Here is a 16,239-nt window from a genome sequence, read left to right as displayed (position 1 = left end):
TTCTGGGCGTTGAACACCCATTTGTTGCCCATTTCTGGCGTTGAACACCAGAACCATGCTTGTTCTGGGCGTTCAGTGCCAGCTCTTCTCCTGGGTGCAATTCTGGCATTCAAACGCCCAGATGCTGCTAATTTTGGGCGTTCAGTGCCAGAACCATGCTCTGTTCTAGCGTTGAACGCCAGCCAGATGCTTCTTACTGGCGTTTAAACGCCAGTAAGGTCTTCCTCCAGGGTGTGATTTTTCTTCTGCTATTTTTGATTCTGTTTTCAATTTTTATATTTATTTTGTGACTCCACATGATCATGAACCTAGTAAAACATGAAAGAACAAGAAAAATAAAATTAGATAAATAAAAATTGGGTTGCCTCCCAACAAGCGCTTCTTTAATGTCAATAGCTTGACAGTGGGCTCTCATGGAGCCTCACAGATGTTCAGAGCATTGTTGAGACTTCCCAACACCAAACTTAGAGTTTGGATATGGGAGTTCAACACCAAACTTAGAGTTTGGTTGTGGCCTCCCAACACCAAACTTAGAGTTTGACTGTGGGGGCTCTGGTTGACTCTGTTTTGAGAGAAGCTTACTGTGCCTCTTTTCCATGTTTACAGAAGGGTAACCTTGAGTTGTAAACACAAGGGAGTCCTCATTCAATTGAAGGACTAATTCACCTTTGTCAACATCAATCACAGCTCTTGCTGTGGCTAGGAAGGGTCTTCCAAGGATGATAGATTCATCCTCATCCTTCCCAGTATCAAGGACTATGAAATCAGCAGGGATGTAAAGGCCTTCAACCTTTACTAACACGTCCTCTACTTGTCCATAAGCCTGTTTTCTTGAATTGTCTGCCATCTCTAATGAGATTTTAGTGGTTTGCACCCCATAGATTCCCAGTTTCTCTATTATAGAGAGGGGCATGAGGTTTATCCCAGAGCCAAGGTCACACAGAGCCTTCTCAAAGGTCATGGTGCCTATGGTACAAGGTATTACGAACTTTCTAGGATCCTGTTTCTTCTGAGGCAATGTCAGTTGATCCAGATCACTTAGTTCATTGGTGAACAAAGGAGGTTCATCTTCCCAAGTCTCAATACCAAATAATTTGGCATTCAGCTTCATGATTGCACCAAGAAACTTGGCAGCTTGCTCTTCAGTAACATCCTCATTCTCTTCAGAAGAGGAATACTCATCAGAGATCATGAATGGCATAAGGAGGTTTAATGGAATCTCTATGGTCTCTGGATGAGCCTCAGATTCTTTTGGTTCCTTAGAGGGAAACTCCTTATTGATCACTAGACGTCCCAGGAGGTCTTCCTCCTTGGGATTCACGTCCTCTCCCTCCCTTACAGGTTCGGCCATGGTAATTAATTCAATGGCCTTGCACTCTCCTTTTGGATTTTCTTCTGTATTTCTTGGGAGAGTACTAGGAGGGATTTCAGTGATCCTTTTACTCAGCTGGCCCACTTGTGCTTCCAAATTTCTAATGGAAGACCTTGTTTCATTCATGAAACTCACAGTGGCCTTAGATAGATCAGAGACTAAGTTTGCTAAATTAGAGGTATTTTGTTCAGAGTTCTCTGTCTGTTGCTGAGTGGATGATGGAAAGTATTTACTATTGTTAAACCTATTTCTTCCACCATTATTAAAGCCTTGTTGAGGCTTTTTTTGATCCTTCCATGAGAGATTTGGGTGATTTCTCCATGATGGATTATATGTGTTTCCACAAGGCTATTGTAGGGTTTTCAGGATCAAAAGCTTCTTCTTCAGAAGATGCCTCTTGAGTACTGTTGGATGCAGCTTGCATTCCATTCAGACTCTGAGAAATCATATTGACTTGCTAAGTCAATATTTTATTCTGAGCCAATATAGCATTCAGAGTATCAATTTCAAGAACTCCCTTCTTCATAGGCGTTCCATTATTCACAAGATTCCTTTCAGAAGTGTACATGAACTGGTTATTAGCAACCATGTCAATGAGTTCTTGAGCTTCTGCAGGCGTTTTCTTTAGGTGAATGGATCCACCTGCAGAGGTATCCAATGACATTTTAGCTAATTCAGACAGACCATCATAGAATATATCCAGGATGGTCCATTCTGAAAGCATGTCAGAAGGACACTTTTTGGTCAGTTCTTTGTATCTCTCCCAAGCTTCATAGAGGGATTCACCTTCTTTCTGTCTGAAGGTCTGAACATCCACTCTAAGATTACTCAGCTTTTGAGGAGGAAAGAACTTGGCTAAGAAAGCCTTGACCAGCTTATCCCAAGAGTTCAGGCTGTCCTTAGGTTGAGAGTCCAACCATACTCTAGCTCTGTCTCTCACAGCAAAAGGGAAAAGCATGAGCCTGTAGACTTCAGGATCTACTCCATTAGTCTTAACAGTATCACATATCTGCAAGAATTCAGTTAAGAACTGAAAAGGATCTTCAGATGGAAGTCCATGAAACTTGTAGTTCTACTGCATCAGAGAAACTAATTGAGGTTTAAGCTCAAAATTGTTTGCTCCAATGGCAGGAATGGAGATGCTTCTTCCGTGTAAATTGGAATTAGGTGCAGTAAAGTCACCAAGCATCCTCCTTGCATTATTATTATTTTCGGCTGCCATCTCCTCTTCTGTTCAAAAATTTCTGAAAGGTGCTTGCTGGATTGTTGTAATTTAGCTCCTCTTAGTTTCCTCTTCAGAGTCCTTTCATGTTCTGGATCTGCTTCAACAAGAATATTCTTGTCTTTGCTCCTGCTCATATGAAAAAGAGGGAACAGAAAAATAATAATAATAGGGATCCTTTTTACCCAAGCATAGAGGTTCCCTTATGTGAGTGGAAGAAAAGAAGAAGAGAAAATCTGAACTCAGAGAGAGAGGGTTCGGATTTTTGGTGAGATGAAGTGTTAGTAGATGAATAAAGGAATAGAAGAAGATGAGAGAGAAGGAGAATTTTCGAAAATTATTTTTGAAAAAGAGTTAGTGATTTTCGAAAATAGTTTTTGAAAAAGGTTAGTAATTTTGGAAAACTAAAATCAAAAATTAAAATAATTAGTTAATTAAAAAGAAATTTTGAAAAAAGAGGGAAGATATTTTCGAAAATTAGAGAGAGAGGGAGTTAGTTAGGTAGTTTTGAAAAAGATAAGAAACAAACAAAAAGTTAGTTAGTTAGTTGAAACAAATTTGAAAATCAATTTTGAAAAGATAAGAAGATAAGAAGTTAGAAAAGATATTTTAAAATCAAATTTTTGAAAAAGATATGATTTTGAAAAAGATAAGATAGAAAGATATTTTGAAAAGATATGATTGAAATTAGTTTTGAAAAAGATTTGATTTTTAAAATCACAATTAATGACTTGATTCACAAGAAATCACAAAATATGATTCTAGAACTTAAAGTTTGAATCTTTCTTAACAAGCAAGTAACAAACTTGAAATTTTTGAATCAAAACATTAATTGATGATGTTATTTTCGAAAATTAGGAGGTAAAGATAAGAAAAAGATTTTTGAAAAATATTTTTAAAATTTTCGAAAATAACTAAGAAAATTGAAAAAGATTTGATTTTTGAAGAAGATTTTGAAAAAGATAAGATTTTCAAATTGAAAATTTGATTTGACTCATGAAAACAACTAGATTTTTAAAATTTTTGAAAAAGTCAAATCTAATTTTCGAAATTTTAAGAGAAGAAAAAGGAGAAGATATTTTTTTTTGAATTTTGAATTTTTAATGATGAAAGAGAAAAACATGAAAAAGATGCAATGCATGAAAGTTATGGATCAAAGTATGTGATGAATGCAAGAACACTATGAATGTCAAGATGAACACCAAGAACACTTTGAATGTCATGATGAACATCAAGACTTATTTTTGAAAATTTTTATATGCAAAGAAAATATGCAAGACACCAAACTTAGAAATCTTTCATGTTTAGACACTATGAATGCAAAAATGCACATGAAAAACAAGAAAAGATGCAAAATAAGAAAACATCAAGATCAAACAAGAAGACTTACCAAGAACAACTTGAAGATCATGAAGAACACCATGAATGCATGAATTTTTCAAAAAATGCAAGATGAACATGCAATTGACACCAAACTTTAAATCTGACTCAAGACTCAAACAAGAAATACAAAATATTTTTTTTTGATTTTTATGATTTTATGATTTTTTTGTATTTTCTTTTAATTTTTTTGAAAATCATTTTGAAAAAGAAAAATAAGGATTCCAAAATTTTTAATATGAATTCCAGGAATCTTATGCTCTTTAGTCTAAAGCTCCAATCAAAGGGTCATGCATGGCTTAATAGCCAGCCAAGCTTTAGTATGTAACTCAGACATGACACGCCTGACATTCCCTACCCAGAGGAATTAGACATGGCTTTACAGCCAGCCAGGCTTCAACATGCTTCATGAAACACTAGAATTCATTCTTAAAAATTCTGAAGAAAAATATATTTTTGAAAACATTTTTATTTTAAATTTTTTTTTCGAAAACAAAGGAGAAATTTTTGAAAGGTTTTTAAAAAATTTTTGAAAATAAAACAAAAAGAAAATTACCTAATCTGAGCAACAAGATGAACTGTCAGTTGTCCAAACTCGAACAATTCCCGGCAACGGCGGCAAAAACTTGGTGCACGAAATTGTGATCATCAATGGCGCCATCAACATGGTACGCTCAATTGTAATCTCAACTTTTTATCACAACTTCGATACAACTAACCAGCAAGTGCACTGGGTCGTCCAAGTAATAAACCTTACATGAGTAAGGGTCGATCCCACGGAGATTGTTGGTATGAAGCAAGCTATGGTCACCTTGTAAATCACAGTCAGGCAGATATCAAAAGGTTATGGAGTTTTCGAAATTAAATAATAAGTAAACGTAAAATAAGGATAGAAACACTTATGTAATTCATTGGTGAGAATTTCAGATAAGTGTATAGAGATGCTTTCGTTCCTCTGAATCTCTGCTTCCCTGCTGGCTTCATCCAATCAGTCTTACTCCTTTCCATGGCTGGCTTTATGTAAGGACATCAACGTTGTCAATGGCTACTTTTAATCCTCTCTGGAAAATGGTCCGATGCGCTGTCACTGCATGGCTAATCGTCTGGAGGCATCACCCTTGTCAATGGCTGCATCCTATCCTCTTGTGAAAATGGTCCAAATGCTCTGTCACATCATGGCTAATCATATGAGATTCTCGATCATACTGGAATAGGATTCACCCTCCTTTTGCGTCTGTCACTACGCCCAACACTCGCGAGTTTGAAGTTTGTCACAGTCATTCAATCCCAGAGTCCTACTCGGAATACCACAAACAAGGTTTAGACTTTCCAGACTCTCATGAATGCCGCCATCAATCTAGCTTATACCACGAAGATTCTGATTAAGAGATCCAAGAGATACTCATTCAATCTAAGGTAGAACGGAAGTGGTTGTCAGGCACGCGTTCATAGGGAATGATGATGATTGTCACGTTCATCAAATTCAGGTTGAAGTGCGAATAAATATCTTAGAAGCGGAATAAGTTGAATTGAATAGAAAAACAGTAGTACTTTGCATTAATCTTTGAGGAACAGCAGAGCTCCACACCTTAATCTATGGAGTGTAGAAACTCTACCGTTGAAAATACATAAGTGAAAGGTTCAGGCATGGCCGAATGGCCAGCCCCCATGATCTAAGAAAAAAACGTCCTAGGATGATCAAAAGATCAAAAGCTAATCCCAAGATGTCTAATACAATAGTAAAAAGTCCTATTTATAATAAACTAGTTACTAGGGTTTACAGAAGTAAGTAATTGATGCATAAATCCACTTTCAGGGCCCACTTGGTGTGTGCTTGGGCTAAGCTTGAATGTTACACGTGTAGAGGTCAATCTTGGAGTTGAACGCCAGTTTGTAACGTATTTCTGGCGTTCAACTTTGGCTTGTGACGTGTTTCTGGCGTTTAACTCCAGACAGCAGCATAGAATGGGCGTTCAACGCCCTTTTACATCATCTAAACTCGGCTAAAGTGTGAACTATTATATATTGCTGGAAAGCCCTGGATGTCAACTTTCCAACGCAACTGAAAGCGCACCATTTTGAGTTCTGTAGCTCCAGAAAATCCACTTTGAGTGCAGGGAGGTCAGAATCCAACAGCATCAGCAGTCCTTCTTCAACCTCTGAATCTGATTTTTGCTCAAGTCCCTCAATTTCAGCCAGAAAATACCTGAAATCACAGAAAAATACACAAACTCATAGTAAAGTCCAGAAATGTGAATTTAACATAAAAACTAATGAAAACATCCCTAAAAGTAACTAGATTCTACTAAAAACATACTAAAAACAATGCCAAAAAGCGTATAAATTATCCGCTCATCACAACACCAAACTTAAATTGTTGCTTGTCCCCAAGCAACTGAAAATCAAATAGGATAAAAAGAAGAGAGTATACTATAAATTCCAAACTATCAATGAAACATATCTCCAATTAAATGAGCGGGACTTGTAGCTTTTTGCCTCTTGAGTAGTTTTGGCATCTCACTTTATCCATTGAAGTTTAGAATGATTGGCATCTATAGGAACTCAGAGTTCAGATAGTGTTATTGATTCTCCTAGTTCAGTATGATGATTCTTGAACACAGCTATTTTATGAGTCTTGGCCGTGGCCCTAAGCACTTTGTTTTCCAGTATTACCACCGGATACATAAATGCCACAGACACATAATTGGGTGAACCTTTTCAGATTTTGACTCAGCTTTGCTAAAGTCCCCAATTAGAGGTGTCCAGGGTTCTTAAGCACACTCTTCTTTTGCTTTGGACCTTGACTTTAACCGCTCAGTCTCAAGTTTTCACTTGACACCTTCACGCCACAAGCACATGGTTAGGGACAGCTTGGCTTAGCCGCTTAGGCCAGGATTTTATTCCTTTAGGCCCTCCTATCCACTGATGCTCAAAGCCTTGGGATACTTTTTATTACCCCTGCCTTTTGGTTTTAAGGGTTACTGGCTTTTTGCTCTTGCCTCTTGGTTTTAAGAGTTTTTGGCTTTTTCTGCTTGCTTTTTCTTTTTCTTTCTATTTTTTTTCGCCTATTTTTTTTCTGCAAGCTTTGTTCTTTGCTGCTTTTTCTTGCTTCAAGAATCATTTTTATGATTTTTCAGATTATCAAATAACATGTCTCCTTGTCATCATTCTTTCAAGAGCCAACATATTTAACATTCTTAAACAACAACTTCAAAAGACATATGCACTGTTCAAGCATTCATTCAGAAAACAAGAAGCATTGTCACTACATCAATATTATTAAACTAAGTTCAAGGATAACTTCGAAACTCATGTACTTCTTGTTCTTTTGAATTAAAACAGTTTTCATTTAAGAGAGGTGATGGATTCATAGGACATTCATAACTTTAAGACAAAGTTACTAAATACTAATGATCTTGTAATGAAGACACAAACATAGATAAGCACTTAACATAGAGAAAACGAAAAACAGAGAAAGTAAGAACAAGGAATGAGTCCACCATAGTGATGAGTGTGTTTCCTTCTTGAGGAACCAATGATGTCCTTGAGCTCTTCTATGTCTCTTCCTTGTCTTTGTTGCTACTCCCTCATTGCTTTTTGATCTTCTCTTATTTCATGAAGGATGATGGAGTGCTCTTGATGTTCCACCCTTAATTGTCCCATGTTGGAACTTAATTCTCCTAGGGAGGTGTTGATTTGCTCCCAATAGTTTTATGGAGGAAAATGCATTTGAGGCATCTCCAGGATCTCATGGTGATGAGCTTCATGCGTCTCTTGAGATCCATGAATGGGCTCTCTTGCTTGCTCTATCCTTTTCTTAGAGATGGGCTTCTCTTCCTTAATGGGAATGTCTCCTTCTATGAAAGCTCCAACTGAGTAACATAGATGGCAGATGAGGTGAGGAAAGGCTAACCTTGCCATAGTAGAGGACTCGTCAGCCACCTTGTAGAATTCTTGAGGTATAATCTCATGAACCTCCACCTCTTCTCCAATCATGATGCTATGGATCATGATGGCCCGATCTATAGTAACTTCAGACCGGTTGCTAGTGGGAATGATTGAGCATTAAATGAACTCCGACCATCCTCTAGCTATAGGCTTAAGGTCCAGTCTTCTCAGTTGAACCGGTTTGCCTTTTGAGTCAATCTTCCATTGAGCTCCTTCCACACATATGTCCATGAGGACTTGGTCCAACCTTTTATCAAAGTTGACCCTTCTAGTTTAGGGGCGTGCATCTCCTTGCATCATAGGCAAGTCAAACGCCAACCTCACATTTTTCGGACTAAAATCTAAGTATTTCCCCCGAACAATGGTGAGATAATTCTTTGGATCCGGGTTCTTACTTTGATCATGGTTCCTAGTGATCCATGCATTGGCATAGAACTCTTAAACCATTAGTATGCCGACTTGTTGGATGGGTTTTGTTAGAACTTCCCAACCTCTTCTTTGGATTTCATGTCGGATCTCCGGATACTCATTCTTCTTGAGCTTGAAAGGGACCTCGGAGATCACCTTCTTCTTGGCCACAACATCATAGAAGTGGTCTTGATGAGCTTTGGAGATGAATCTTTCCATCTCCCATGACTCGGAGGTGGAAGCTTTTGTCTTCCCTTTCCCTTTTTTAGAGGATTCTCTGGTCTTGGGTGCCATCATTGGTAATGGAAAAACAAAAAGCTTATGCTTTTACCACACCAAACTTAAAATATTGCTCGCCCTCGAGCAAGAGAAGAAGGAAAAGATGAAGAAGAAGAAGAAAATATGGAGAAGAGGGGGAGAGGTGTATTCGGCCAAGAAGAGAAGAGAGGGTTGTGTTGTGTGAAAATGAGGAAGAATGGAAGGCTTTATATATGGAAGGGAGGGGGGGGTTAGGTTCGGCCATATAGGGTGGGTTGGGTGGGAAATTGATTTTGAATTTTGAATGTAGGTGGAGTTTATGAGGTAGGTTTATGGGGAAGAGTGGATGGATGTGAGTGGTGAAGTGGTGATAGGGAAGAGAGATTGAGGTAATTGGTGAAGAGTTTTGGGGTAGAGTGTTTATGGGATTGTGTGAAAGAAGGGTGAGAAGAAGTGAGTGGAGGTAGGTGGGGATCCTGTGCGGTCCACAGATCCTGAGGTGATCTTGTGGGGTCCACAGATCCTGAGGTGTTCAAGGATTTACAACCTTGCACCAAATTAGGCATGTAAAATGCCTTTGCACACAACTCTGGGCGTTCAGTGCCAGATTGGTGCTTGTTCTGGGCGTTGAACGCCCATTTGTTGCCCATTTCTGGCGTTGAACGCCAGAACCATGCTTGTTCTGGGCGTTCAGCGCCAGCTCTTCTCCAGGGTGCAATTCTGGCGTTCAAACGCCCAGATGCTGCCCATTTTGGGCGTTCAGCGCCAGAACCATGCTCTGTTCTGGCGTTGAACGTCAGCCAGATGCTTCTTAGTGGCGTTTAAACGCCAGTAAGGCCTTCCTCCAGGGTGTGATTTTTCTTCTGCTATTTTTGATTCCGTTTTCAATTTTTATATTTATTTTGTGACTCCACATCATCATGAACCGAATAAAACATGAAAGAACAAGAAAAATATAATTAGATAAATAAAAATTGGGTTGCCTCCCAACAAGCGCTTCTTTAATGTCAATAGCTTGACAGTGGGCTCTCATGGAGCCTCACAGATGTTCAGAGCATTATTGAGACTTCCCAACACCAAACTTAGAGTTTGGATATGGGAGTTCAACACCAAACTTAGAGTTTGGTTGTGGCCTCCCAACACCAAACTTAGAGTTTGACTGTGGGGGCTCTGGTTGACTCTGTTCTGAGAGAAGCTTTTTATGCTTCCTCTCAATGTTTACAGAAGGATGTCCTTGAGTTTTAAACTCAAGGGAGTCCTCATTCAACTAAAGGACTAGTTCACCTCTGTCAACATCAATTACAGCTCTTGCTGTGGCTAGGAAGGGTCTTCCAAGGATGATGAATTCATCCTCATCCTTCCCAGTATCTAGGACTATGAAATCAGCAGGGATGTAAAGGCCTTCAACCTTTACTAACACGTCCTCTACTTGTCCATAAGCCTGTTTTCTTGAATTGTCTGCCATCTCTAATGAGATTTTAGCAGCTTGTTCCCCATAGATTTCCAGTTTCTCTATTACAGAGAGGGGCATGAGGTTTATCCCTGAACCAAGGTCACACAGAGCCTTTTCAAAGATCATGTTGCCTATGGTACAAGATATTACGAACTTTCCAGGGTCCTGTTTCTTCTGAGGCAATCTCAGTTGATCTAGATCACTTAGTTCATTGGTGAACAAGGGAGGTTCATCTTCCCAAGTCTCAATACCAAATAATTTGGCATTCAGCTTCATGATTGCACCAAGAAACTTGGCAGCTTGCTCTTCAGTAACATCCTCATTCTCTTCAGAAGAGGAATACTCATCAGAGCTCATGAATGGCATAATGAGGTTCAATGGAATCTCTATGGTCTCTAGATGAGTCTCAGATTCCTTTGGTTCCTCAGAGGGAAACTCCTTATTGATCACTGGACGTCCCAGGAGGTCTTCCTCCTTGGGATTCACGTCCTCTCCCTCCCTTACAGGTTCGGCCATGGTAATTAATTCAATGGCCTTGCACTCTCCTTTTGGATTCTCTTCTGTATTGCTTGAGAGAGTACTAGGAGGGATTTCAGTGATCCTTTTACTTAGCTGGCCCACTTGTGCCTCCAAATTTCTAATGGATGACCTTGTTTCATTCATGAAACTCACAGTGGCCTTAGATAGATCAGAGACTAAGTTTGCTAAATTAGAGGTATTTTGTTCAGAGTTCTCTGTCTGTTGCTGAGTGGATGATGGAAAAGGTTTACTATTGTTAAACCTATTTCTTCCACCATTATTAAAGCCTTGTTGAGGCTTTCGTTGATCCTTCCATGAGAGATTTGGGTGATTTCTCCATGATGGATTATATGTGTTTCCATACGGTTCACCCATATAATTTACCTCTGCTATTGCAGGGTTTTCAGGATCATAAGCTTCTTCTTCAGAAGATGCCTCTTGAGTACTGTTGGATGCAGCTTGCATTCCATTCAGACTCTGAGAAATCATATTGACTTGCTGAGTCAATATTTTATTCTGAGCCAGTATGGCATTCAGAGTATCAATTTCAAGAACTCCTTTCTTCATAGGCGTCCCATTACTCACAGGATTCCTCTCAGAAGTGTACATGAACTGGTTATTAGCAACCATGTCAATGAGTTCTTGAGCTTCTGTAGGCGTTTTCTTTAAGTGAATGGATCCACCTGCAGAAGTATCCAATGACATCTTAGCTAATTCAGACAGACCATCATAGAATATATCCAGGATGGTCCATTCTGAAAGCATGTCAGAAGGACACTTTTTGGTCAGTTCTTTGTATCTCTCCCAAGCTTCATAGAGGGATTCACCTTCTTTCTGTCTGAAGGTCTGAACATCCACTCTAAGCTTACTCAGCTTTTGAGGAGGAAGGAACTTGGCTAAGAAAGCCTTGACCAGCTTATCCCAAGAGTTCAGGCTATCCTTAGGTTGAGAGTCCAACCATACTCTAGCTCTGTCTATTACAGCAAAAGGGAAAAGCATGAGCCTGTAGACTTCAGGATCTACTCCATTAGTCTTAACAGTATCACAGATCTGCAAGAATTCAGTTAAGAACTGAAAAGGATCTTCAGATGGAAGTCCATGAAACTTGCAGTTCTGCTGCAACAGAGAAACTAATTGAGGCTTCAGCTCAAAATTGTTTGCTCCAATGGCAGGAATGGAGATGCTTCTTCCATGTAAATTGGAATTAGGTGCAGTAAAGTCACCAAGCATCCTCCTTGCATTATTATTATTTTCGGCTGCCATCTTCTCTTCTTGTTCGAAAATTTCTAAAAGGTGCTTGCTTGATTGTTGTAATTTAGCTTCTCTTAGTTTTCTCTTCAGAGTCCTTTCAGGTTCTGGATCTGCTTCAACAAGAATGTTCTTGTCCTTGCTCCTGCTCATATGAAAAAGAGGGACAGAAAAATAATAATAATAGGGGTCCTTTTTACCACAGTATAGAGGTCCCTGTGTGAGTAGAAGAAAAGAAGGAGATGAGAGAGAAAGAGAATTTTTGAAAATAATTTTTGAAAAAGAGTTAGTGATTTTCGAAAATTGTTTTTGAAAAAGGTTAGTAATTTTCGAAAATTAAAATCAAAAATTAAAATAATTAGTTAATTAAAAAGAAATTTTGAAAAAGAGGGAAGATATTTTCGAAAATTAGAGAGAGAGAGAGAGTTAGTTAGGTAGTTTTGAAAAAGGTAAAAAAAAACAAAAAGTTAGTTAGTTAGTTGAAATAAATTTGAAAATCAATTTTGAAAAGATAAGAAGATAAGAAGTTAGAAAGGATATTTTAAAATCAAATTTTTGAAAAAGATAAGATAAAGAGATATTTTTGAAAAGATATGATTGAAATTAGTTTTGAAAAAGATTTGATTTTTAAAATCACAATTAATGACTTGATTGACAAGAAATCACAAGATATGATTCTAGAACTCAAAGTTTGAATCTTTCTTAACAAGCAAGTAACAAACTTGAATTTTTGAATCAAAACATTAATTGATGATGTTATTTTCAAAAATTAGGAGATAAAGATAAGAAAAATATTTTTCAAAATATTTTTAAAATTTTCGAAAATAACTAAGAAAAATGAAAAAGATTTGATTTTTGAAAAAGATTTTGAAAAAGATAAGCTTTTTAAATTGAAAATTTGATTTGACTCATAAGAAACAACTAGATTTTAAAATTTTTTGAAAAAGTGAACTCAAATTTTCGAATTTTATGAGAGAAAAGAGGGAAAGATATTTACAATTAAGCTTAAGGTTTATTTTATGCACTATTGAGGCATCACCTTCTTCTTGGTGCACGAAATTATGATCATGAATGGCGCCATCAACATGGTACGCTCAATTGTAATCTCAACTTTTTATCACAACTTCGCACAGCTAACCAACAAGTGCACTGGGTCGTCCAAGTAATAAACCTTACGTGAGTAAGGGTCGATCCCACGGAGATTGTTGGTATGAAGCAAGCTATGGTCACCTTGTAAATCTCAGTCAGGCGGATATCAAAAGGTTATGGAGTTTTCGAAAATTTAATAATAAGTAAACATAAAATAAGGATAGAAACACTTATGTAATTCATTGGTGAGAATTTCAGATAAGCGTATAGAGATGCTTTCGTTCCTCTGAACCTTTGCTTTCCCGCTGTCTTCATCCAATCAGCCTTACTCCTTTCCATGGCTGGCTTTATGTAAAGGCATCACCGTTGTCAATGGCTACATCCCATCCTTTTGTAAAAATGGTCCAAATGCTCTATCACAGCATGGCTAATCATCTGAGGTTCTCGATCATACTGGAATAGGATTCACCCTCCTTTTGCGTCTGTCACTACGCCCAGCACTCGCGAGTTTGAAGTTCGTCATAGTCATTCAATCCCAGAGTCCTACTCGGAATACCACAGACAAGGTTTAGACTTTCCGGACTCTCATGAATGCCGCCATCAATCTAGCTTATACCACGAAGATTCTGATTAAGAGATCCAAGAGATACTCATTCAATCTAAGGTAGAACGGAAGTGGTTGTCAGGAACACGTTCATAGGGAATGATGATGATTGTCACATTCATCACATTCAGATTGAAGTGCGAATGAATATCTTAGAAGCGGAATAAGTTGAATTGAATAGAAAAATAGTAGTACTTTGCATTAATCTTTGAGGAACAGCAGAGCTCCACACCTTAATCTATGGAGTGCAAAAACTCTACCGTTTGAAAATACATAAGTGATGAAGGTCCAGGAATGGCCGAGAGGCCAGCCCCCATGATCTAAGAACTAGGCATCCCAAGATGATCAAAAGATCAAAAGATAATCCAAAGATGATCCAAAGATGTCTAATACAATAGTAAAAAGTTCTATTTATAATAAACTAGCTACTAGGGTTTACAGAAGTAAGTAATTGATGCATAAATCCACTTCCGGGGCCCACTTGGTGTGTGCTTGGGCTGAGCTTGAATGTTACACGTGCAGAGGCTCTTTCTGGAGTTGAACGCCAGGTTGTAACGTATTTTTGGCGTTCAACTCTGGTTTGTGACTTGTTTCTGGCGTTTAACTCCAGACAACAGCGTAGAACTGGCGTTCAACGCCCTTTTATGTCGTCTAAACTCGGCCAAAGTATAGACTATTATATATTGATGGAAAGACCTGGATGTCTACTTTCCAACACAATTGGAAGCGCGCCATTTTGAGTTCTGTAGCTCCAGAAAATCTACTTTGAGTGCAGGGAGGTCAGAATCCAACAGCATCAGCAGTCCTTCTTCAACCTCTGAATCTGATTTTTGCTCAAGTCCCTCAGTTTCAGCCAGAAAATACCTGAAATCATAGAAAAACACACAAAATCATAGTAAAGTCCAGAAATGTGAATTTAACATAAAAACTAATGAAAACATCCCTAAAAGTAACTAGATTCTACTAAAAACATACTAAAAACAATGCCAAAAAGCGTATAAATTATCCGCTCATCACAACACCAAACTTAAATTGTTGCTTGTCCCCAAGCAACTGAAAATCAAATAGGATAAAAAGAAGAGAATATACTATAAATTCCAAATTATCAATGAAACATAGCTCCAATCAGATGAGCGGGACTTGTAGCTTTTTGCCTCTTGAATAGTTTTGGCATCTCACTTTATCCATTGAGGTTCAGAATGATTGGCATCTATAGGAACTCAGAGTTCAGATAGTGTTATTGATTCTCCTAGTTCAGTATGATGATTCTTGAACACAGCTATTTTATGAGTCTTGGCCGTGGCCCTAAGCACTTTGTTTTCCAGTATTACCACCGGATACATAAATGCCACAGACACATAATTGGGTGAACCTTTTCAGATTGTGACTCAGCTTTGCTAAAGTCCCCAATTAGAGGTGTCCAGGGTTCTTAAGCACACTCTTCTTTTGCTTTGGACCTTGACTTTAACCACTCAGTCTCAAGTTTTCACTTGACACCTTCACGCCACAAGCACATGGTTAGGGACAGCTTGGTTTAGCTGCTTAGGCCAGGATTTTATTCCTTTAGGCCCTCCTATCCACTGATGCTCAAAGCCTTGGGATCCTTTTTATTGCCCTTGCCTTTTGGTTTTAAGGGTTATTGGTTTTTGCTCTTGCCTCTTGGTTTTAAGAGCTTTTGGCTTTTTCTGCTTGCTTTTTCTCTTCTTCTTTTTTTTTTCGCTATTTTTTTTCTCTTTTTTTTTCTGCAAGCTTTGTTCTTTGCTGCTTTTTCTTGCTTCAAGAATCATTTTTATAATTTTTCAGATTATCAAATAACATTCCTCCTTGTCATCATTCTTTCAAGAGCCAACATATTTAACATTCTTAAACAACAACTTCAAAAGACATATGCACTGTTCAAGCATTCATTCAGAAAACAAGAAGCATTGTCACTACATCAATATTATTAAACTAAGTTCAAGGATAACTTCGAAACTCATGTACTTCTTGTTCTTTTGAATTAAAACAGTTTTCATTTAAGAGAGGTGATGGATTCATAGGACATTCATAACTTTAAGACATAGTTACTAAATACTAATGATCATGTAATGAAGACACAAACATGGATAAGCACTTAACATAGAGAAAACGAAAAACAGAGAATGTAAGAACAAGGAATGAGTCCACCTTAGTGATGGTGGCATTTCCTTCTTGAGGAACCAGTGATGTCCTTGAGCTCTTCTATGTCTCTTCCTTGTCTTTGTTGCTCCTCCCTCATTGCTTTTTGATCTTCTCTAATTTCATGGAGGATGATTGAGTGCTCTTGATGTTCTACCCTTAATTGTCCCATGTTGGAACTTAATTCTCCTAGGGAGGTGTTGATTTTCTCCCAATAGTTTTGTGGAGGAAAATGCATTTGAGCCATCTCCGGGATCTCATGATGATGAGCTTCATGCATCTCTTGAGATCCATGAATGGGTTCTCTTGCTTGCTCCATCCTTTTCTTAGTGATGGGCTTCTCTTTCTCAATGGGAATGTCTCCTTCTATGAAAGCTCCAGCTGAGTAACATAGATGGCAAATAAGATGAGGAAAAGCTAGCCTTGCCATGAGAGAGGACTTTTCGGCTATTTTGTAGAGTTCAAGGGAGATGACTTCATGAACTTCTACTTCCTCTCCAATCATGATGCTATGAATCATGATGGCCCGATCCACAGTAACTTCGGATCGGTTGCTGGTGGGGATGATGGAGCGTTGTATG

The 16,239-nt window shown here is 38.2% G+C and overlaps 2 non-coding genes across 2 annotated transcripts; both read left to right on the top strand.

Annotated features, from left to right (window-relative positions):
* Positions 1 to 2,090: 2,090 nt before the first annotated feature.
* LOC112761355 (small nucleolar RNA R71) lies at positions 2,091 to 2,198 on the top strand. Its single transcript, XR_003181754.1, has one exon. It is a non-coding gene; the product is annotated as a small nucleolar RNA R71 (small nucleolar RNA).
* Positions 2,199 to 11,319: 9,121 nt separating this feature from the next.
* Positions 11,320 to 11,427, top strand: LOC112760379 (small nucleolar RNA R71). Its single transcript, XR_003180822.1, has one exon. It is a non-coding gene; the product is annotated as a small nucleolar RNA R71 (small nucleolar RNA).
* The last annotated feature ends 4,812 nt before the right edge of the window (positions 11,428 to 16,239 follow it).

The sequence above is a fragment of the Arachis hypogaea genome, chromosome 16 (genome assembly GCF_003086295.3).
Source record: "Arachis hypogaea cultivar Tifrunner chromosome 16, arahy.Tifrunner.gnm2.J5K5, whole genome shotgun sequence".
Classification (NCBI taxonomy): domain Eukaryota; kingdom Viridiplantae; phylum Streptophyta; class Magnoliopsida; order Fabales; family Fabaceae; genus Arachis; species Arachis hypogaea.
The sequence above is the reverse complement of the archived record's forward strand: the minus strand, read 5'-3'. Positions and strand labels throughout refer to the sequence as shown.